We start from the raw sequence: 25,276 nt of genomic DNA, 5'->3' as shown, positions 1-25,276 counted from the left end.
TGTTGTCTTTTGTTACTTAAGATGGGGTTTCTCTGGTTAGCCCTGTCTGTCCTGGAACTCTGTAGACCAGGCTGGCCTTGAACTCAGAGATCTGCATGAGTCACCACAGCCAGGCTGTTTAAGATTGTTAAAGAATCTTTGTTGGTTTTTTGTTTTTACCTCTTTGGTGCATTGCTTATCTATCTGTCCGTCTGTCTGTCTATGTCTGTCTGTCTGTCTATCTATCTATCTATCTATCTATCTATCTATCTATCTACTATCTATCTGAGACAGTTTTACTCTGTATCTATTGCTGGTTAAGTTTATGACAATCCTCCTGCCTCAGCTACCCAAGTGCTAAGATTACAAGCATGAGCAACAGAAGCCACTCTATGCATGTTTGAAAAGTATTTTCTGCTCATCTGTGAATTTTTAAAAAGTATTTTTCCTTTTGACGGAAAACAAACCCTTTATGTTTTATGAAGTGCCATAAGCTTTTCTTTAAGTTACTGTTTTTGTGCCCATTCTGAAAACAACTCAGCCCAAATCAATGTCCCACATACTTTCTCTTGTGTTTTCTCCTTGAAGTTTGAATATTTTAATATTTTCATATGTCACTAGACACAGGGTTGGTCCCTTTTTTATTGTTCCTTTCTTTTGTCAGTCACTCAGTTGGCATGGCTCCATTTATGAAATGTACTGTGCACATTGATTATCTTAGTAGCTTTGATACACATCTATTGATTATGAAAGTGTGAGCGTGTTTGGGTCAGCTTCCTGGCCTTCCTGTTCTGTTCTTTGTGTCTATATATAGCTGTCCTTTCACTGATGCTACAGTGCTCTTTGCCTTGCTTTGTCGAACGCCCTGAAATCAAGTCATGTGGATTATCCACCTCTGTTGTTCAGAAGTCATTTTTGTTGACCAAGTTCCTTTGTCTTTCATACACATTTTAGAATTGCATGTTTATTTTTTCCAAGTATTTGTTAGATTGTTTATTTGAAACTAATTCTCTCTATGTAGCTCTAACTGCCTCTGAGATCACGGTGCCAACCAGGCTGGCCTAGAATCAGACATCCAGCTGCCTCAGCCTCCAAATGCTGAGATTAAAGGCTTATACCACAATGTTCAGCTCTATTTGCTAGATTTTAGCTGATAAGTTTTAATTAAGTTTGTGGATCAAATTGGGGAAACTGACATCAAACTAGCATCATACAATACTTTCTCATATGGAAACATGGCAAATCCTTATTTTATAGTTTTTTTGTTTTGTTTTGTTTTCTTCTCTCTGAGACAAGGCTGAATCCTAGGATGGCCTTAAACTCAGTATATAATCAAAGATGACCTTGAACTCCTGATATTTCTTCCTCCACCTCCTAGGAGCTGATTTGTGAAGCATGCACCACCATGCTCAGATTATGTGTGCTGGGAATCGAACCCAGGGCTTTATACAATGTAAAGCAAGCTCTCCACCGACTGAGCTACGTCTCCCAGTTCCTGTGTCTTTCCATCTAGTAGGATCATTTTAGGCATATCAGCCTCACACACACTTTGTTAGCCTTTTTCCTGAGCATTTCTTAGGTTCAACATTATTACAAATAACACACTTTCAGATTTTCAATTTCCACTCTGTTTTGTACTAGTATATAAAAATACAAAGCTAGAACAGTAGTACATTCTCCTAATCCCAGCACTAAAGATACTGAGGCAAGTGGATTGAGTTCCAGGCCAGCCTGGACTACAGAGCAAGTTCAAATCCATCCTGGGTTGCGTGCAGACCTGTATTTCTTTCCATAGAGTGTGCCCCTCTCTTACAAACCTGACAAGCTCACACTGCTAGTTCTAGCAGCTTTTGAGATAAGCCTTTGGGAAGTGTTTGTGTAGACAGGCATGCCATTTGTAAGAAAGGTTCCTTAGCTTTCTATTTCGTGCTTGGTATTCTGTCTGCAGGACTCAAGGGGATCTGGAATGCACAGGCTCTTGTGTTCCTATCGAATGAAACACTTCCTCCTGTGGTCTGTTTTCTTAAACTGATGGAAAATGGAGCATTCTGTGGGCCAGACGAAACCAAACGCCAGAGGGAAAAGAGCAATTAAAGCAAAGCATTTGATTAAAGAGTTAAGACCAAAGACTTGAAGAATATAAAAGACACAAAACAGAGCTGATGCTTACCTTAGCTGGGCCATGAGTCTATTAAAGGAAATGGGAGACTTGGCCGTAAGAACTCCCGGAATCCTCAAACTAGAAGCATCTGTTGCTTTGAGGTTGGGAAGGAAAGGAACATAAACCCAGACTGATTATTCGAGGCTTCCCCAGCCCATCTGGGGCGGGACCTGCCCTGTTCCATAAGGCTTAGCTCCTGGAAACAGAAGACAGCACACACACACATAGGAAGACATAGGAAGAATTGGTCTTCAGGGTGGAAAAGACCCCAAGGACCATCTTGCAATCAGAGATGTGCTACGAGGAATACTTGACTAAATCAATCCAAATGCACCATGGGTCCAAGGTCTTGGCTCCTCAGCTAATCACAGGCTGTGGGTCATGGACAGAAAAGCCTTTCTCTCATCTCCCCATAAGACAACACTCCTGGCTCCTCAGTGTGGTTTTTTCCACCACCATGTTCAGTAAAGTCTATCTTTCTTCACCCACCCAACAAACATCTGCGTGTTCATATTGGGACCAAGCAGGATTTCATGAGTTAATATGGAGACTTAAATGGGGTCACTGTCCTCCACTGGCTCAGAGCCTTCTGCAAGAGACAGACAATGGAACAAGCAGTTATGACGTCATCAAACACTGTGGTACTGATAAACAGCAGGGGGTTCATAAGACAAATAGCAGAAGGCAGCTTCTTCTCAGTGAAGATCCTATGTAAGAAACATGCCAAACACAGACGTGCACTCTGGAACATGAGCATCCCTTATGCTGGCTATGTTGGCACAGGTCAGTGGATCAGAGATGAAAACTTTATAAGCATAATAAAAGCTTTAAACAATTTAACTTAAACTTGTATTGGGTGTCTGTTTCCCAACTCATTTGGCTGCCATCTCAAGGTTTTCCTTTAGGCACTTTCTTTCATCTTCTTGAAAAGATATCAGTAGGGGGTGGGAAAGACCCCCCACCGCCATCTTACAATCAGAGGTGTGCCATGAGGAATACTTGACTAAGCCAATCCAAATGCTGAAATATCACCCCAATTTCATCAACTACAAAACGGTTAGAGTGTTTCTTTAAGAAGAGAACAAGGATGTGGCTAGAGGGGCTGGGGTGATGGGTCAGTGGGGAAAGTGCTTGCCATGTCTGCATAAAGGCATGAGTTCAAATCCCCAGAACCCACACAAAAGCCTGGTGTAGTTGTGTGTGCATCTGTAATCATAGCTCTCTCTCTCTTGTTGCAGTGGAAGACAGGAGAATTCCCGAAGCCTGGAAAGCCGGCTAGCTTGGCATACAGGGAGCCTGTCTCAAACAGAAACAGGGTGGATGATTGAGGACTAAAACCAGAGGTTGCTCACCAGCCTCCACACTCATGCCATTGTAAGTACAAGCCCCACCACCACTACTGTCTCCACACACATGGAAAAATAAAAATGACAAGAGAAAGACCACAGAGAGAAACAACGTGGAGAGAGCGGGAATGCAATCAAGCAAAGTAACTGAACCCTTTTTGGACCACACTTTTTTATCATCTAATAAAATTTCTCTTGCCCGTACTTGATTTGACAGTAGTCTGCCTTAAGCAACTCATCTTCACCTTGTTCGCTGGGCAGCTAAGAAAGGCCTGTAATTCTAGCTCCTGGGGCTCTGATGCCATCTTCTGGCCTCTACGGGTGCCTGCACCCACGTGCACATACCTCCCTCACCAATATACAGATGCACGTAACTAAATTTAAAAGAAAAATCATTGTGTAAACATAGAGACCGACAGCCAGACAAATATCCCGAGACTGAGAGACCTCTGTACCTTGGGCCTAAACACGGTATCTCGGTATCTCCACAAGCCCCTCTCCTCAGGCCTCAGAGAACCCTGCATAAAAGGAGGCAGAAAGAAAGTAAGAGCCAGAGGGATGGAGGACACCAAGGAAGCAAGGCCGGCTAAACCTGCAGGCTCCGCCCACACATGAGCCCAGAGACTGAGGCAGCATGCATGCATGCACAGGGCCTGCATGGGACTGCACCACATGGGGCCCTAGAGCAGAAAGAAGTGGACACATACCCCCATCCTAACCCAGAAGCTATCTGTAATTGAGAAACGAAAATTTAGTTTTCCCTACGTGAGGCTCACTGGAGAAGCAAACTACTCTTAAGAGTGTAGGCTGAGGGGCTGGAGAGATAGCTCAGAGGTTAAATGCACTGACTGCTCTTCTGAAGGTCCTGAGTTCAATTCCCAGCAACCACATGGTGATTCACAACCATCTATAATGAGCTCTCATCCCCTCTTCTGGTGTGCAGGTGTACATGCAAGCAGAACACTGTATACATGATAATAAATAAATAAATCTTTAAAAAAAAAAGTGTAGGCTGCAGGCCAAGCAGTAGGCAGTCAACAGAAAAAGAATTCAACAGCATCATGGGAGGCTCCTTGGCTCAAAATGTCATTTAAGACTGACTTTCTTTCTTTCTTTCTTTCTTTCTTTCTTTCTTTCTTTCTTCCCTTTCTCCTTCTCATCCTTCCTTCCTTTCTTTTGACTTCATCTTTTTTTTTTTTTTTTATGTTTTTACCCTGTAGGTTCTTTACATATATATGGATTCCAGTTTTGTGTCCTTATGGGATTCCTGAATGGATGAGTGGGTCTCTGCGTCTGTATCTGTTTCTTAAGCCCTTTTCCTCCTGTTTATTGGTTCTGTTCTGTTCCAATTTGTTTGCTCTTATCCTGTCATTATACTTTGTCTTATTTTATTATTATCCCATAGGTGCCTATTTGTTTTCTAAGGAGAGAGAGAGAGAGAGAGAGAGAGAGAGAGAGAGAGAGAGAGAGAGGAGATCCAGATGGGAGGGGAGGTAGGGAGGAACTTGGAGGAGTAGCAAGAGGGGAAACTGTAATCAGGATATACTGTATGGAAAAAAAAATACCTATTTTCAATTTTTAAAAATCATTAGAAAAGACACAAACATCTAAAGGTGAATGAGCACTGCAGACAAGGAAATGCTCACAAAGAAACACAAGAAGACAAAGAACAAGCAGTGCCTTGGACGTCCCATGGATCTGTGTCTTGCGTCATTAGCTTCCAGCAGCCTCAGGGTCTTTCCAGTCGCAGCCTCCTCGCCGCTGCCCTCAGCTCCTAGGACCAGCCAGCACCATCTCGTTGCTGTTAGCTCCATACTGCAGATCAGCCATGACCTCCCAGATTCGTCAGAATTATTCCACCAAAGTGGAAGCTGCTGTCAAAGGACAACTTACAGGAATTAGTTCTCTCCTTTCCCTATGCAGCTTCTGGGATTCGAACTCAGGTTTTCAGGCTTGGCTGCAAGTGCCTTTACCTACTGAAGTATCTAATTGGCCTTTACCTTATTTGGGAGACAGGATCTCTCCCGACCAGGAGTTCGCTGGCTCGGCCAGATTGGTTAGCGGCAAACTCTGGGGATCCTCTTACATTTATCTCCCCAGATCTGTGATAACTGGCACACACCCCAACCTGGCTTTTTATGTAGCTGCCAGGGGCCTTGACAAGCACTTTGCCAACTGAGCCATCTTTCCAGCTTGTATTTTCTGCTCTTAAACATTGGTCAGTATAAATAAGCTTTGTTTATTTATTTGCATGCATGCTTTTTGTTGCTCTGATCTCTGTATTATTTAGTCAATAGTTCCACCTACCTCTTTCCTTTGGTGGACGCTCATATAATTTTACCACGTTTGTCTTAAGCACAACTTACTATACCAAAATAAGGAATCCTATTTTGGTGCGTTCGTACTCTGTGGGAGGTGACTTTCAAGTTCTTTTGACTTGGAGCTTTAACAAGGCAACCCCAGCCCCAGCCCAGTGAACTGGCTCTCTTTGTCCTAGCTAGTGCTTTCAACCAGCTATGCAGCAGCTTCTACACTTCTTTTATTATCTGGTAGGTTTCCTGGATTTATTATTTATCATTGTGGCCACCCCTCTGTTCTCATTATTAACAGACTGCTTTTGGCATTCTAGCGGCTTTTGAATGGTCCTCCATGAGTTTTGTAAACGAGTCTCCCGCTTCCCATACCTGCCACTGTTTTGTCCGTCTTATATTCACTGGGAGCTGTCTGAGGGTAAGTACTCTACTGAAGCTGCTGACATAAGCAACTGGTAAGTTATAATGCTCTATTGCCTTGAAGAAGGCTGTGTCACTGCGGCCGGCAAGATCATTGAAAAGAGCAATGCCTTCAGTGACGTCTAGTGTTTGTGTTGAGAAAGGTGATTTGGACATTTGCTTGAGAATTAGGGAAACTAAGGAAAATAGGCTGTCACATGTGCATTTGGAAAGTAGAGCCTGTGAGACCCTCAGCTCGAAGCCTGAGCTCTGTGCCCTTGTTTTTTTTTTTGTTGTTCTTGTTGTTCTTGTTGTTGTTTTGTTTTTCTGTTTCAAAAAGCTTTATTTTTACTTGGTCCAAGACTTGGGAGGGGCTCCAGGGCGGTTACAACACTGCCTAATGGCTTGAGAGGTTGATTCAGGTGGCAGTCCTAAGGCTGGCTGGTGCGGAGCTGAGGAGGGAGCCCCTTGGAAGGTGAGGAGACCTCCTAATCACGCTTGAGAGCGAGTGGCTCAAAGAGATACTCGCCCAAAGATCATGTGGATGTTGGTCAGGTGGTTGCCCATCTCCTTGACGAGCTTCACCTCCTCATCCTTTTCACATGTATTTATTTATTTAGTGTTTGTGCTTGTACATGCATAGGCTCATTGCTGCGGTGCCCATGTGGAAGTGAAGAAGATGCTTGACAGCCACCTCTAGCTCCGCACATATATGCATATGCACACACATATCCATACTACCATATAGATGCAGACATATACACACCCACACACCCACACACCCTCACACCTACACACACAGAATAAGAAACACTTGTATTTCTTTTGATATGTTGACTTATATGCATGACAATAATTCTTTTGATCACTCTGTATGTGTGTGTGTATGTGTGTGTGTGTGCGCATGTGGGTGTGGGTGTGGGTGTGTATTTGCGCACACATCCTAATTTTCCAAACTGACACTCAATCAATGCCCTATCTCTGGGCCATCTTTAATTTTTTTTTTTCTCTGACCCTGAGATGAAGCGTCATCTAGTCCCAGGCACTTCCCCCGGGGGCTGGCAGAAGCCTCGCTTGGCCCAGCTCAGTAATGACTTATTTCAGAGCCGTTCTGGCCACCAGGGCCTGCCAGTCAGGAATATGAGTCTTCTGGCAGCCTCAGCAGGGAGCTCGTAAGAACAGAGCAGGAGGGAGCTGCTTTGCAGCTGTGACATGATGGGCCAAAACAGGCATTAATGTCACGTGTGAGAGTAACAGGCGGAAGAGACAAGGAGGATTTGTCTCATATTAGAGCTGAGCCGAGCTACATTTTACAAGTCAGGTCAGATTTCTTGATCTCTTTCATGGGGGAGATTCTAGTGGTTACAGAATCCGGTGCCACAGCTTAGAAGGGAGGGGGGTGTGCCACTGAGGAATAATTGAATTAAATAAATATTCAAAAGCGCTTCTTCCCAGACTCACTCGTCTGACCTCTCCAGCCCAGCCACACAACACCGCATGCAGCTGCTCCCAGATAAATGGACAGCTAAGTCCAACAGGGCTGCAGAATAATAAAGATTTAGAAGGCAGAATCCGAACAGAATCTGATGCCTTGACTTGGTCACTAGAAAACATACAGCTGTACATCAAAGCCAGGTGTCTTCCTCCCTCATTAGGGCCAAGGGAGCCTCGGGACGCTGGGTCCCTTCAAGGTACAACTAGGCCTCTTAAGGCAGTGATGGTTCAGAAGCTGGCAAGGCCTTGAGGAAAGGAGAGAAGCCACCTGTCCTGTTGATGATGTGGACAGCTGGTCACTGCTGGTCACTGCTGGTCACTGCTGGTCACTGCTGGCCACAGCCAGCCCCTGGGTGGCCTTGGATTTACACAGGGACTCTTCTTCATAGAGGGTGAATGGAGCGAAGACTCTTCCCCCTCCTGTTTTCAATATACAATTCATTACAGAGACAAGCAAAACAATGCTGTTTTGTACTTAACAGCAATGGGGAGTTTTCCATTGTGTTGTGCAATTGTCTAGGCTGGGAGCTTGGAATCTCGGGGTGTAGCTGCCAAAGGCTGCATTTCCCGGCACCTTCATTATGTCTCAATCTGCAACCTCAGTTATCACAAAATCTGAGTTTGCAGCATTAGAGATGGGTCATTTTGTAGCTTTAAGTGTCTTGTAAGAGGCTGTGCATCTCAGCAAAGGCCTTTAGGCCCTGAGTTGAAAAGATGAAGGGGCAGGTAGCCGCGGAGTTCGTTTCTAACCTGTGCCTATGTGATCTGTTTATACCACATTCCACCTCTGAGCCATCTGTCAAACTTTGTGTGGGGTGGATATTTATGAATATGGGCATGCATGTGCCACAAGACTCATATGGAGGTCGGTAGTGAGAATTCTGGAATTTTGGTTTCTTTGAAACACATGGAAATATTATCAGAATATGTTTTTGTTTTAATCTGAGGTGTGGAGATATGGGGCTGCTTCAGACTGTCCACAGCAGCTGACTATGATTTGCCTCATGCTCTAGCAGAGGCGCGGTTTTGTCAGCTACACATAGTTTCCACGATTGTGTGATAGTGTGACATTTGGAGGGTGTATAAATTCTAGGGCCGTGAGAGGCAGAGTGAGTAGCTGTTGGTCATTTGGGGGAGTTAGTTGTGGCTTGTTAGTAGTTTTACTCAAAGAAGAAGCAAGAAGAAAGAAATTAAGTCCAAGGATCCCCCCTGACCCCCTCTCTCTTTCTCTCTCGCTCTCTCTCCTTTCTATCCATCTTTCTCTTCTATCTACTGATTGAGTATGAAAGTGTGAAAGCAGGGGGATAAAGAGTGGGAAAAGAAGGAACCCACAAAGTGGCTGTCAGAGGACAGCTTTAGAGTCAGTTCTGGCCTTCCACCTTGTTGAGGCAAGGTTTCTTTGGCTGTTTTTGCTCTGACAGCCTCTCTCTATATAGCCAACTTTATGGTAATGTTTCTGTTTCTGTTTCTTATCTCACCATCTGGAATGCTGGGATTCCAGATGTATGACACTGCATCTGGCCTTTCAGGTCAGTTCCAGGGAATCAAACACAGGCCACGCTGTCGGTGTGCCTAGAGCTTTTACCCATAAGTCATCTCCTATCAACTCTCATTTTAACGTCCTGATTTTCTTCGGAACCCGTTGGCCATGGTCCCTGTTTTCATCAACCCCTCTCCCTTGGCAGGATGCTCCTAATTAGATCCAAGGATGGCCTGAAAGCAAGCCAAGACATTTACGAGGCCGACACTGGTGGGCCTGGCTTCTGCCAGGTACCAATTGCCACACAGGCAATTTAGGTAAAATTGTCATGACTTGAACCGCAGAGTGTAAATTATAGAGAATGATTAAAAAAGAAACGTTTCCTAAATGAATGTTATTAATTCTTAAAGCACTGCCATCCCATCCTACCAAAACATCCCTTAATCATTGTCTTGCTTCGTCCCATCTCCCAGTCTGCTTAATGTTAGACTGTGATCGGCAGAATGATTTCCGACACTTGACCTACAGAGAAAAGCAGTCGAGAGGAGGTATGCGCAGGACAACAGATGTCATGCAAACAGCAATTAAAATAGTAGCTCGTGTCTCCACAGAAAGACGGCAGAAAGAATTCAATACGGAAGTTAAGATTAAGTAGCTTGAATCCATTTAGAGAGTTGGGCTGAGAGGGAAGGCCATGTAATATCACCAGAAGACACACTGACAGCCACTACAAAGAGCAGAACTAGCAGGGGGGGGGGGGGGGGGGGGGGGGGGAGGGGGGGATGCGGGAGGGCGGCACTGGAGGGGGGGGTGGCGCTAGAGAGATGTTTCAATGGTTAAGAGCAATTGGCCATTCTTACAGAGGACCTGAGTTTGGGTCCTAGCAACCACAAGGCAGCTCACAACCATCTTTAAGTCCAGTTTTAGGGGATCTCATGGCATCTTCCAACCTTCATAGGTATCTACAATGTGCATACATATGTGCAGGCAAACACTCCTATACATAAAATAAAAATAAATAAAGTTTAAAACGAAACAAAGGGAGATAGTAAAATCAGAAGATCTGGGATGTCAATCTGGAGTCTGGATCAACTTGACGTAAGCCATTGCTACTGAAAAGACCAACAGAGCAGTCTCCTGGTGAAACGCTGCTGGTAGACCATAGCTCTTCATTTCCCACTCAAATCTGCCTCCTCAGTGTATGTGCAACTTGGCCTCTGGAAAGGTCATCTTAAAGTACATGGGATAGGACTTTCATTTCCTGGAAAAAGACCTCCAAATTTCTTGGGAGATAAATGAATGAAGGTGAGATTCTAAAATATATATATATCTGGTTTTGTTATTAGTACATATCACAAAAACAATGGATCTTATTATATTTTTACAATGCATATAATGTACTCTGAGCATATTCCTTGTTCTATTTGAAAGGTCATTTCTTAGCGATGGAGTTAATTCACCCAGAGGACATAAAGATCCACTGGATTTGTATGTCAAGCTGCCAAATATATGAAGTAAACCCCGGACAGAGCTGTGAACAAACCTACAAGCCCAGTTAATATATCTGACTTTTGCTTGTTTGTTTGTTTGAAACAGGGTTTCTCTGTGTACCTTTGGCTATCTTGGACTCTCTTTGTAGAACAGGCTAGCCTTGAACTCACAGAGATCTACCTGCCTCTGCTTTCCAGAGTGCTGGTATTATAGGCGTGAGCCACCACACCTGGCTATATTTGCTATTTTTATTTTTATTTTTTAATTTCCCTTTAAAAATAAAATTTCCTTCCCCATGCATGTGTATTTTATCTCAAAAAATTTAGAATTGGGTATAAATATGATTCAGTAAATAAAAATCATACTATTAATATTTTACAAGTTAACATATGGGATACTTTGTGTATTATATTTTAATATGTATATCATCCTAAGTAACTTGCCATGAGTAATGGATTTATATTCATGTTTCTAAGCTAACATAATAAAGCTGATTTTCAAAAGATAATGAAAAGCTCGAGGGGATCTAAGATTTTGTACATAAATATGTATGACTATATTATCTATGCTAGCTTTACATTATAAGCCTCAAGAGGGTTTCCTGTCTTAAAAAACTAAAGACTAAGAAAACTATACAATTTTATGATTATAAATGTAATCTACAATATTTAAAAGAGCTTAAATCTTAAACTGGGACCAGGTATCAATGAAGAGGATAAAAGTCAGTTTTGAATGTGTTAACATGATCTGTAACACAATATGAGATAATTTCTTAAATAGTTATGATTTTTAAATTTATTCTATAATATCAGCACAAATATTAGAAAACACACAAGTCACCATGGTATAATCTTTGTTTGCACCAGAGACACAAACTGTGTCTTCTTTGTGATTACATACTAAATGAAATGTTTTTACCATGATAAAACACTTTAATGGAGTTCAATCTCCTTCCACTGAGCAGAAATAGTTTTCTTGGCTGAATTTTTTTCTGTTCTGAATGTTGAATCATGGGGCAGTAATCAAGGCTTTTAAGAGAATATACTTCAACACTGTGCTTCACAGTAAATTCTCTGGCATCCCATCTGCAACACTAAAATGTGTCCAGAGCGCTTCCTATGCCTGTCTTCTGGACATTCAGAAAGTAAACAGCAGAGACAGAATTATGGGGGGGAGGGGACAGCCGAATTGTAATAATTACCACAGTAACCATTAGCAAAACTGGAGATTGCCCATGAATACCCACTGCTCACAAATGTCCCAGCACGTAAGAATTAAATAGTACACTGAGGAAGATTTGTTGAGCTTACATTTTCAAAACCATGATTTGAAAATAGTTCTCAAGAGCAGTGGAATGCGCACATACATACTGAAAAGGGACTCCGGAAAAGAGCCTTCAGCTGCTATTGTTTGGCTTCTGTGATTTATAACAGGATCTGGTCCGTTTGGGATGCTCAAACTCCTGTCATTTTTATGACTATTTTACATTTATTTGGAGCCAACAAAATCATGAACATAAAGCCAACAGAAAGGCTTACAATCGTCATCGCCACCCTGCCCCTCTTTCTATTGTTTTTGTTTCTTTCTGGAGCAACAGACGTGCCTCTAAGTTCTCCTTGCTTCCTTCTCATGCATGAATCTCAGTGACTTCCTCATGGGCACCACATGAGCACCTCTTCAGCAGGCCTACACTACAGTCCTTGTTGAGGTTTACCAGAACTCCTTTCCTGAACCACCACCATAATACCTCTTTTTGGCTCATGTCCATGACAAGGACTTCTTGCCGCGTTGACAAATCTTCCTGACATAGAGATGTCTATCTTTCTATATCAGGTAACCTGATTAAATAGAAGAGACGGTTCAACGTGTTCCTACGGTACAACTGTTAGAGCCCACCTGGCTTTAGAGACAGATTCCTTTCCCAGAATTCCACAGGGAATCTTCCAGGGTATATTAGTCTTGATTGTGATTATTTAATATTTTCCTAATTGGATAGAAAAGAAGGCTGACCGTATCATTATCACGAATCCTTTTCTTTTCCTCTGTAGTGGATTGCACGTCTCTTAGTCCTGTGGGCAGTCCTTCTTACCGCAGGGCTAGCTAAATAGGTTGTGGCATCCAGTGTCAAAATGATTAACCATTTCAACAAGGAGCCTGCAGAAGCCAAACGTGGCTCTCTCTGGGGACAAGTCAATATACTACTGTGCCAATCGTAACTGGTGATTGGTTCCTGAGCCTTAGGAATCACCAGACTCTTATGACAGGATTCGGGGTTCTGCATGAGAATTATTTCACACAGGAATTGCAAAAGCAACTTTTCTCAGGGACAAGGTGGATATAAAAAGTAAGGCCAAGAGAGGGGGAAAAAATGTAAGGTGTGAGGGAGGGATGAGGAAGGAAAAGAACAAGACACAGCACAAGGACTGCAAGCTAGGATAGCAGAAGGTGAAGCCAGGGGGTCCAGGGAAGTAGTGTTAGATTATGAATCAGGTCAAAAGCATCTCACTGAGGGCCTAGGGAGATGGCTCACGTCATGCAATTGTGAGGACATGAGTTCAAGCCCCACCACCACCACCACCAAATCCACATTATAAAATCCACTGCAAGTCCCTATAGTCCCAGTACTGAGGAGGCAGAGACAAGAGGATACCTGGGAATTGCTGCCCAGCTGGTCTAACCAAATTAGTGAGCTGTAGGGTCAATGAAAGACCCTGTGTCCAAAAAAAAAAAAGGTAGAAAAGTGATGGATGAAAACACCCAACATTGACGTCTAGCCTTGATGTACATACGCACATATGTGTACACCCATCCAAGCAAAATATATAATTGAGTGAAGGATTTTTTTCAGGGGTTCATGTTTATCACACATAAGTCTTTATTTGTGAAACTAACCAGTAAAAACAAATTTACAAAATTCCTTAAGAGAATAACTATATATACTACACATGGACTTCTGGTTTTCAAATAATTCAGGAAGGTATCATTGCTGGAAAAATTCCTCAGAGCAAAACTCAACTAAGTTAATGCTATAAGAGATGTCCCAGGATTGTGAAGTGCCCTGAAATAATCATGAGAAATTTAATAACCAATTAAATTATCTCATTGAGCTATCCATAAATTAACTCAATTTGTGAGCTAAATTGGTTTATTGATGAATGAGTATATGAACAGGACAGTTAATCCTAATGTACAGAATACTAAATTAGCTTTCCATTATCCAAATTAAATTTAATAATCTATAATAGGTGATCTAACAAATATGTATTGAGCAAATGAACAAATGGAAAAAGGCAAGTGAAATTTTTATTAACCCTCAGACTTCAGGAAGGCGAGACACAGAACATGGCAGAGGGATTGCAAGGCTGGATGGATCAACAGAAGACAGCGCCAAGGAGCTATACTTTTCCAACCTGAAATTTATTTTTTTCCCCATAAGGTATGCCAAGAAAATACCAATTCACTAGGGTTGCAGGATGAAGCTCATATCTTTCCCACTTCCAATCTATCAAGAGATTTAGAGCGTTTCTACTCAGCAGTCACTGCATCTTGGGCACACAAGTTTGAGATGACACTACTTGTAACACACATCAGCCATGTAAGGATGATTTGACTGCATGTATGTATATGCTCCATGACTTGCCTGGTGACCTAGGAGGTCAGCAGGAACTAGCTATGGATAGTTGTGGGGCCACCTTATAAGTTGGTGGTGCTAAACACTGAACTGGGGACTTATACAAAAGCATCAGGTGCTCTTAATGCTAAGTCACTCCAGTCCCAAGTACTATTGATTGTTTTTTTTAAGTGATGTAAAAAATAGCCTTTACGATTTCAAAACAGGATTGGCAAGATGGATCAGAGAGCAAAGCTGCTTGTCCCCAAAACTGACAGCCTGAGTTTGGTACTCAGAACCCACGTGATGGAACGAGTGAACTGGTTCCAACAAGCTGTCCTTTTCTGACCTCCACATGTGTGCAAGGCACGTGCATACATACACGCACCCGTGCACGCGCACGCGCGCGTACACACACACACACACACACACACACACATTAATTTTTCCCAAGATTTCAAAACATTTACTTATGTGATGATTAATCTTGACTGTCCAGTCCATGAGATTCAGAATCACCGTGGAAATAGTTACCTGGGCATGCTTGTATGGGAGTTTGTAGAGTAGGTTAAATGAGCTGTGGGGATGACAGCGTTTTTCCACATGGGCCTATCCTGGACTGAATAAAGAGGAGGAAGTGAGCTAAGCACTAACATTTATCTCTGTCTGCTTCTTGACTATGGACGCAGTGTGACCAGCTGCATCTTGTTCCTGCCACCAGCTGCCCTCTTACAACAGGAACAGAAACCGATAACGGCTCCCATCCTGACTTGGGAAAACAGGCAGGTGGACCTCGGGTTATACACATGGAAATGGCAGCTGAAGAAGAGGATGAGAACGGATGGAGCCGGGTGATAAGTGCGTACTTGCACCCAGCCAGTTCTCCTGTGGAATACAGCTGTAAACTTTCAATTAAAACAACTACCCCAAGTTACGAAAGCTGGGAGAAACTTCAGAAGACCCAGCTGAGCACACACTTCTTGACTCAGAAAGCGTGTGAGATAGAATATGCATTTACTTTCTGAGACACTGTCTTCTTGGTAATTTTTTCCACAGCCACAGATAACTAATAGATTCTCCCATTCAGATAAGCATCAGTCCCGAGACCGGAGACTGGTCAAAACAGAACAAAACCAGACGGGCCTGGGGCAGTGACAGCCTCGGGCTACAGAGTAACATTTAATTGGGGCTGACTTACCGTTTCAGAGGCCCAGATGAGACTCTTCCTGCTGCCTGTGGGTCAAGATGTGGAACTTTCCGCCCCTTCTCCAGCACCGTGTCTGTCTGTGTACCACCATGCTTCCTACCATGACCATAAAGGGCTAAACCTCTGAACTGTAAGCCAGCCCCAACTAAAAGTTGTCCTTTATAAGAGCTGCCACGGCCATGCTGCCTGTCTCTTCACAGCAAAAGAAACCCTAACTTAGACACCCTCCAAGGCTCAGGGATCGAACGTCCATAACACAGCTATCCCTCCAAGGCTCAGGGAACTTTGAGAGAGAGAGAGAGAGAGAGAGAGAGAGAGAGAGAGAGAGAGAGAGAGAGAGAGAGAGAAGATAGGAAGATTGTAAGAGCCAGAGGTAGTGGGTGACAGAGAGGAAACAGCACTTTCCAGACACAGCAGGACACGTGCACAAATGACCTCGCTGAGATGGTGAAACACATACAAGCCCTCACAAACACAAGCCAGTCAGAATCCCAGCACAGATGGGGAAGGCGGATGAGTGATTCCGCCACTAGCTGAAGAGTTATTGCCATTTAATAGCTGCTGGGAGTAGGAGGAGTTTTCTTTAAGGATGTGGCTCTTGATAGGTCGGCCACACACCGGGGCAGGACCCTCTCCCAAGATGAGCTGAACAATATAGGCCACATGTGGTAGCACTCAACTTTTGTTCCAGCAAAGGCAGGGAGATCTCTGCGTTTAAGGCAAGCCTAAACTATGTAGCAAATTCCAGGCTACCCAATAATAATAATAATATTATTATTATTATTTATATGTTTATTGTTGTTGTCATTATTATACTAAACCTAGTTGGGCAATACAGACTGTATTTGATGATGAAAAGCAGAAGAAAACTAATTTCGATGGAAAAGGAATGATGGGAAGGTAACCATGGTAACTATGGAAGGAGCAGGTCAGGAAGTGAAAATGTCCCAAACACATCGTATGAAATTCTCCAAGAATTGATAGATATATTGCTAACATTGTATTTTTAATGTGTTTATTATTGTTATTATAATTTATTTTGCGGTGGGGTGCCGCATATACCTTGGGCTAGCCTGTAACTTGCCCAGGCCTATAAAAATCATGATCTTCCCGCCTCAGCCTCCCAAAAGTTGAATTTACATGTATGTGTCACTACACAAGGCTCGGTGGTCTTGATTTTAAGTGTGTGACACTGTGACACTTTCCCACTCACCAAATTCTACTACCTAGTTTTTACAGTGCGTAGATGCATGGTTCTGTTTTATAAGATTTTTATATTTTATGTCTTTGAGACTGTCTGGTGTGTGTGTGTGTGTGTGTGTGTGTGTGTGTGTGTGTGTGTGTGTGTGTGTATGTGTGTGTGTGTGTCAGTGCCCACAGAGGTCAGAAAAGACTGGCATATCCACTGGAGCTGTTAGTTTTTGGTGGTTCTGAGCTGTCTCATAAGGTTGTCACAAGCTAAACATGGTCCTCTAGAAGAGCAGCAAGTGCTCTTAAGTACTGAGCCAGTTTTCTGCCTTAGATGCTCATTTTTTTGATCGTCTTCCAGGTTTCTCTTCCACTCATCCTTTCCCAAGAGGTGCTAATACGTTTTTTGTCCTTCCAGCTCTCACAGCAACTTCTTCCTCATTGCTGCCTGTTGCTGACATCCTGGTCTCAGTAGTGGAGACGTCATGTCCAGACAGACACCACGCTGTTTTATCTTTGGTGTCCTTTCTTTTTGCCTCTGGGCATTTGAACATCTAGACCAAACACAGCTTCCTCTGCGTATCTCTGACTTAATCATACTAAAGGCATCGCATTACCTTTTGAACCTGAACTGCATGGTGACCTCTGTTAAGGCTCTGTCGCCCTCTGCTTACTTGGTGTCTTTGTTTGGTGCAGGAATTCCTTCGTAGTGAATGTTCAATATTAGACCATTTTAGAAACTGGTATTTGAAAGGTTACCTGCTCTTTCATTCAGGAAGTGTAAGGCTGCACTCGGGGAATATAGCCCAAGGAAATAATACAGAAATATGCAAAAATTATCAAGATTTGTTTCCTCCCTAAGACTAAAGATCTACCGGTTTCTGGATACAAGTCTAACCTCACTCCTTGATGCCTTTATTTCAGTTGCAGCCTTGCTACAAACCTGGGGACTGCCAGATTATGCCTGGTGGTGACACCTTTAAACTTTTTTCCAACCTAAGTGTCCATGGAATATTGAGTGTCCCTGTCTTACTTAGGGTTTTATTGCTGTGAAGAAGCAGCAAGGAGAATAATGGATTCCACACCCCCACAGTGACGCACTTCCTCCAACAAGGCCACACCTACTCTCAACAAGACCACACCTCCTAACAGCACCACTCTCTATGGGCCAAGCATTCAAATACATGTGTACATGGGGGATAAACCTATTCAAACCACCACATTCCATCCCCTGGCACCACAGGCGTATAGCCACAACATAAGGCAAAGTGCATTTAGTCCAACTTCAAAAGTCCCCATCATAAAAGTCCAAGGTTCAAAGTCTCTTCTGAGATTCATACAATCTCTTAGCTGTAATCCGCCTATAAAAATCAAAATAAAAAAGCAGATATAAGTGAGTATATACCATTTGAGTCTTTCTGCTTCTGGGTTAACTCACTCATTATGATCATTTCTAGTTCAATCCATTTATCCACAAATTTTGGGAATTCCTTGTTTTTAATAGCTGAGTAGTATTCCATAGTGTATATGTACCACAGTTTCTTTATCCATTCTTCTACTGAGGGACACCTACGCTGTTTCCATGTTCTGGCTATTATGAATAAAGCTGCTATGAACATGGTTGAGCAAATTTTCTTGTTGTGTGCTATCTGCATACTAGCCCAAGGGGCATGTCCCACGAAAGCCTTCACTTACCAGGAAACCGGGACAGAGGGGAGGACATCCTATTGGGACTCTAGATGAGAGAAGCAAAGTAGAAGGATTCAGAGGGTCCTAGAAACCTACAAGTAGAACATTATGATAGGCAGATTTGGGCCCAGGGGTCCCGCTCAAACTAAGGCACCAGCCAAGGACAATACAGGCGGTAAACTTTAAACCCCTACCCAGATCTAGCCAATGGTCAGAACATTCTCCACAGTTGAGTGGAGGGTGGGATATAACTTTCTCACGTACTCTGGTGCCTCACATTTGACCATGTCCCCTGGAGGGGGAGACCTGGTGGCACTCAGAGGAAGGACAGCAGGTTACCAAGAAGAGACTTGATACCCTATGAGCATATACAGGGGGAGGTAATCCCCCTCAGGAACAGTCATAGGGGAGGGGAATAAGGGGAAAAGGGAAGGGAGGGAAGAATGGGAGGATACAAAAGATGGGATAACCATTGAGATGTAACAAGAATAAATTAATAATAAATAAATAAATAAAAATAATAAAATAAAAAAGCAAAGCAGATTGCATACTTCCAATATATCATGACACAGGATATCTATTACCACTCCAAAATGTAAGGAAGGGAGCTTAGTGAGGACATACTAGACCAAAGCAAGACCGAAAACCAGCTAGGCAAACTCCAAACTCTGCATCTCCATGTCTGGTGTCGACATGCTCTTCAGATCTCCAACTGCCTTCAGCTTTATTGACCGCAGCACACCTCTCTCTCGGGCTGGTTCCACTCCACGTTAGCAGCTCTCCCCGGCAGCTCTCCCACAATTCTGGCATCTCTAACATCTCCAGGTCTCCAGGGCAACCCAGGCTTCACCTTCATAACTCCATGCAACGGCCTCTCTGGACCTCCATGCAGGGACACTCCTGTCACCCGTCTTGCCTCAGCAACTTCCTTTTCAGTAGCAGAGGGAGATTCCATATGCTCCTCTTCTATTATTGACTAAAGCTAGAGTCATGTAGCCAAAGGTGCCAAGTTCTGCTGCTTGCTAGGGCCAGAGCATGCCCCACCCCCACCCCGTGTTCTATTATATCTTCACCAGCTTTCTGTTTTCAATGATTTCCTTCACTGCCTAAGCGTGGCTGTCCTAGAACTTGCTCTGTAAACTACACCCTTGGCTCTGACCACACATCCTGTGTACTTTCCACTGTGCATGTTGCCACACCATACAACAACAAGCAACACTAGCTGAAATGCCTCGGCAGAGATTTGACAGTACTACATAGTATGGACTACAGGGTTTCGACTGTACACTCTTACAGAAATGTAATGATTTAAATACAGAAAACAAAACTGATCATATTTTTCCTATCCTCACTCCACCTTTCGACTGGGTTGTGTTCAGCAAATGAGCATATTCATCTCATTAATATGCAGGTTTGCATTCATCCTCATTGGTAAAATTACATATATATATATGAACTGTTTTAAAATAAATTTGTGCTTTATTATGCATGTTTTTTGTCTGGTTGGTTGGTTTTGGTTTTTCGAGACAAGGTTTCTCTGTGTAGCCTTGGCTGTCCTGGACTCACTTTGTAGACCAGGCTGGCCTCAAATTTGCAGAGACCCACCAGCCTCTGCCTTCCGAGTGCTGGAATTAAAGGTGTGCACCACCATGCCCTGCTTACATAAATGTTTTATTTGAATGATTATTTCAGATATCTTTTTTTATCCAAGGGTACATGGAAATAGCTCAGATGGAAGGGGTCATGAGTACAAAATGGGCGGAAGTAATCAGCCATTCTTTTCCAGGTGACTTCACTGTTCACAGGGTACACTCTTGCTATCTATGTCTCTCAGAGAAGATGCTTGGATGTGGATGCTTTGATTACCTTAGATAAAAAGCAGAAGAGTGGCCAGCCTTGTACTAAGGCAGTACCATGAGCTCCCTATACTGCACAATCAAGAAGTGCTTTCTTCCAAGCGAAATAAAACTAGAGTTTTCTTTTCCCCTGCTGGAGTTATTACAATAGTACCTTGCAGAAGTCCTAGCAAGGAATCCCAGCACCAAGGGATTGCAGAATGAGATGGACTCTAGGCCACACATTCCACCTTCTTACTTTAATGACATGGCAGCTGAGGCTCACAGTAGTGACAGAGTAAATCGGTCTCCTGGTCATACAGCTAATTAATAATTCTCAGACCAGAATACAAATGAAGGAAAAAAAATCCAGAACCTATTGCTATATCCTTTTGGTCCAATGGAAATGCTCAATTCTGACACACACACACACACACACACACACACACACACACACACACACACCTGCCTTCTTTAGAAAATAAAATAAATAGCTTGCTTTTAAGGAGTATTAGTCCAGAGTTACTTATCCTTGACCTCCCAGAATTACTCATGACTTCTATCCTCAAGTCAGCTTAGTGCCATGGGACCTTGGTGGCTCCTTACCACCTTATTAGATTAATGTTCTTCTGTCTCACAAAGAAATGACTACGTGGCTTTCCCAACCTGCAGCTTTAGCAGAAGGGGGAATGTGCTTCAGCCAGGGTCCTGAAGTAACAACTATCAGCCAAGTCCACCAGACTCTAGGCTCTTCTTAGATAAATAAAATGCCCAGGTTGTTCCTCTTCGTCCTAATGTGTCCAATTACCAAGCTGTGTGGAAATCTTTTTTTTTTTTTTTTTTTTTCCCTTTTTGAGACAGGGTTTCTCTGTAGCTCTGGCTGTCCTGGAACAGCCTGGTCTGTAGACCAGGCTGGCCCCAAACTAACAGAGATCCCCTTTCTTCTGCCTTCCAAGTGTTGGGATTAAGGGTAGTAGCAAATACCAATTTTTCCAAATAAAGACATAAAACATATTTTAGGAATTTGGAGCCTCCCAGACTATGATATTGATTTGGGAAAATACAAGTTGGTACAGTGAGCATTATATGGGGGTTAAAGATAGATGTGATGCCAAGTTGGGCTAATTTTGAATGACTGGCTGTCTTAGCTCACTCGGGCTTCCACTTGAAATGCATAATCCAGGTGGATCAAGCAGACACTTGCTTTCTCACATCAAATGCCATGGAGCCAGACTTACAGAAGATTGTGAACAGTCCAATGTGGGTGCTGGGAAACAGACCCAGGCTCTCTGGTAGAGCATCAAGCATCCTTAACCCTGAGCCATCTCTCCAGCTTCAGCACCCTATTCTTTTCAGGAGAGGAGGAAAAGGGGGAGGCGTCGAGTCAAGGTTTCTCTGTGTAACAGCCCTGGCTGTCCTAGAACTCACTTTGTAGACCAGGCTGGCCTAGAACTCACAGAGATCTGTCTACCTCTGCCTCCCAAGTGCCGGGCCTAAAGGCGTGCGCCACCACCCTGGGCTGGCACTTGATTCTTAAGAGAATCCAGAGGATTCCCATGCAAGTATAACACTCACCAAGGAAAAAGTCCACTAGATTGTAAGGCTTGGCCTCAATGTCCCACCATCCAGGTTTAGTGTAGTTGCAACAACCCCCAAAGCTCTAACCCTCTCTGCCTTTTCTATGGCACAGGTCCTGTCAGGAGATCTTGCCACCCTCACTGCTGCCCTGGTTGCCCACTTCCAAGCTGCCTGGTACAGACTGTAGGGTCTGCTGAAATCAAGGCAGTAACCATCAAGTGTCAAATTTTCTTATTCAGTATAGTGACTAGCTCTAATGTCCCATCTTGTTGAACCTAAGAAGTCCAAAGTCACCCTTCATGTTGTTATAAAGAGGACCTTTTATTTGCTTATTTCAATTGTTGTCTTGGAGGCTTACTGCCTCGGTCTGCTAATCTAGGCCTAGTCCTGGAAGCTTCTAGACTCCATACAATCTAACCTAGGCCTAGAATGTCTTCAGCCTCTGAGACTTATTGCTTAATAAACTCACCCTTCCTCATTCTTACTGAGCTCTGGGCTGGCTGGTTTAACTCAGCTGTTCTGGCTCAAATTCCTCTCCCAGCTGACTTATTCAATCTGGCTTCTCTTTCAGTCCCCAAATTCCTCTGCTTGGCCTCAAACTAACTCCAGCAGTCTTTTCTAATCTGGCTCCTTCTCATTCTCTGGCTCGTTCTGTCTTCACTTGTGTCTAGATTGTTCTCTCATTCAACCTCTCTGTAAAACTCCCAGTAAAACTGCCTCCTCTCTCCTCATTCTCTGTGTTGCTGCCTTAAGTAGCTTCCCTTTCCTTTCTGTTCCCGTGAAAGTTGGGAATATCCTGTATTTTTAGATCTCTCTCTGATTCATCACTTTTTCTGCCTCTCAATTCAAGATGACTTTGAAACATGGGCGCTTCCTTCTACAAACTAACCTTTACCTTCATTGTTTGGGCATGTACCACCACACCTGGACCTAAGATTTCTTTACCTGAAACTTGCTCGATACCAGGCTGGCCTTAAACTCAGAGATCTGTGTGCCTCGGTCTCCTGGATTAAAAGTATGTTTGTATTGCAGTCGGATTACACAGACATAGAAGGTCTTTGGATGTGATCTCTTGCCAGGGCAGCCATTTTCTGAATTAAAATTCCTCTACATTTTGTCCCACCTCCAAACCTCAGTCTAAACTGGCTACTCACAGAATTCTCTGGCTAAGTTAAACCATTAGTGAACATTCTCTCCGGAACCCATCGTCTTTAGGAAGGGTAGACTGGATATTCCGTTCCTTCAAGTTCTGCTTGCAGTACTTTCCTCAGAAACCTCTGTATTTTACGTCATTGCTCACAGTTTGTGGTTTCCAGAAAATCCTACACTACAGCTCAGCCAAATTCTGTGTCACTGTTTCGTGAGCATCATCTTTCCTCTGGTTTCCAATAATACAACCCCTATTCTTGTTTGAGATATCGGCAGAATGTCCCTTGCATCTGTACTTAGAATAGGTGCCTCATAAATCTCCAGGTCTATTAATTACCTAATTCCACATTTTAAAAGTTTTTGTTACAATAGCCCCTTTGGTGTAGTACCAAAGATTGTGTTGGTCAAGTTTTGGGGGAGAAATGGAACCAACTGGGGAGATATGGGAGTGGATAGATCGATAGATGGAAAGATAGGTGATAGGTACATAGATGATAGATAGATAGATAGATAGACAGACAGACAGACAGTTAGAGAGACAGATAGATAATAGATAAATAGATAATAAATGATAGACAGATAGATTTGTTGTAAGGAATCCACTCATCACTCATGTAATTACAGGAGAAATGTCAAAATCTATGGTCATCACCCTGGACCCAAAAGTATAGCTCAAATCTGAAAGCTGACAGACTTCAAACTCAATAAGAGCCAGGGTATCAATCAAAGTCTGAAGGTGGGAAAAAAAAAAAAATCAGTTTCCTAACTCAAGCAATAATTACCCAGCAGGAATTCTTTCTTACTTTTTTTTTTTTTTTTTAATTTACTCAGTTGATTGGTTGAGGCCCACCCACAGTAGAGAGGTCAATACATTTTATCCAGTCTACTTATTTAAGCATTATTCTCACTCACAGACATCTTCACCAACACACACACACACACACACACACACACACACACACACACACACACACACACACTTACATATCAAACCCACCAACCCAGAGCCCTGTGTGTGTCAGGCTAGTGCTCTATCACTGAGCTACATCTACAGCCCAGAACAATATTTCACCAAGTGTCTCAATAACCTCTGGCCCAGTAAGGTTAATAAATATTGACCCTCGGGACATGACCTCTGTATTCAGCAGCATTCGCAGGCTCCCAGAAATAATTCTAGAGAACCATTTAAGCAGCTTCGGATTGGGCAAAGGCATAAGAAAGCAGCCAATCGACTTAAAATTACGAACACTGATTCACATTATTCATTTATAAACTAACAGGACTAGTGGTAAGGGAGATGGATGAAGTATGAGGAGGAAAGTCGTGCCCTCTTCCTGTTTATATTCTTCTTGCTCTTGTTTACTTCATTTCAGGGTTGCAGTAACATAGCGGAGCTTTGAGAGAGGAGTCCGACTGTGAGACGGTACGCTGACGTAGCAGTAACAACATGTAGTAGATTCCTACTGTCTTCCAGACACGTCTCTCGTTTTTAGTTCTCTATTTATCCTTTCCGGTGCCTGATGCTGCACATTCCAGTAGCCTGTTGCGTTAGCCTCACCCTTAGCTGATCAGGTAGGTCCTGTTATTTTATTTTATAGACTCAGAAAGGTCCCAGTGAAACAAGTAAGACTTGAAATGGGCGCTGGATCGGGGGATGTTGTCTGTCTTGGGAAAACATGCCCTTCCTCTTGCACGTTGCTTCTTACCACTGGTACTCATCAGTACGGTGCACATTAGCAACAATACATACTACAGCAGATGACATTTTATTCTACATCGGAAACCCGAAAATGGGCGTGTGTTATCCTGGTCTTGCTTTTCCACTTGCTTTCTGACCTTAGCTACATCACTTCATTTCCCTACTCATTTCATTTCTTACTCTGTAAAGTAAAAGTTTTATCTGCCCCACCCTATGCTGAGGGGTTTTAATGACAGGCTCAAGTAAAATGATTATGAAGGCATTTAGAAGATGCAGGTGCAGGCTCAGGGACGATGATGCTTTTTGTAAAATACAGAAACCACCTTCTTTTCTGTGTGACAGGAGGTTTTCTTTGTGTTCCCACTAGCTCATCATCTCCATGCCCACCTGTTCAAAGCAGTATTAGAAATGACATCTTTTACCCGCAATGCAAGTATCAGCCTCACAGCTCTCCTCCTACTTGGTGGTTTGTTGGACCACTCTCAAAGAAAGGCAGTTTTACTCTAGATCCCCATCTTCACCTCTGCCATGGAAAGATGCGGTGAAAGAGATGCTTGACACGCAGGACTTACAGATGTGTAGCTTACCTTCCATTTTAAACTGAGATCTAAGGTTACAAATAAATGAAAACAAGGACAACTCGGCTTCTAGGTTGAAGA

Source organism: Acomys russatus, chromosome 9, assembly GCF_903995435.1.
Source record: "Acomys russatus chromosome 9, mAcoRus1.1, whole genome shotgun sequence".
Classification (NCBI taxonomy): domain Eukaryota; kingdom Metazoa; phylum Chordata; class Mammalia; order Rodentia; family Muridae; genus Acomys; species Acomys russatus.
Note: the sequence above shows the minus strand (reverse complement) of the source record.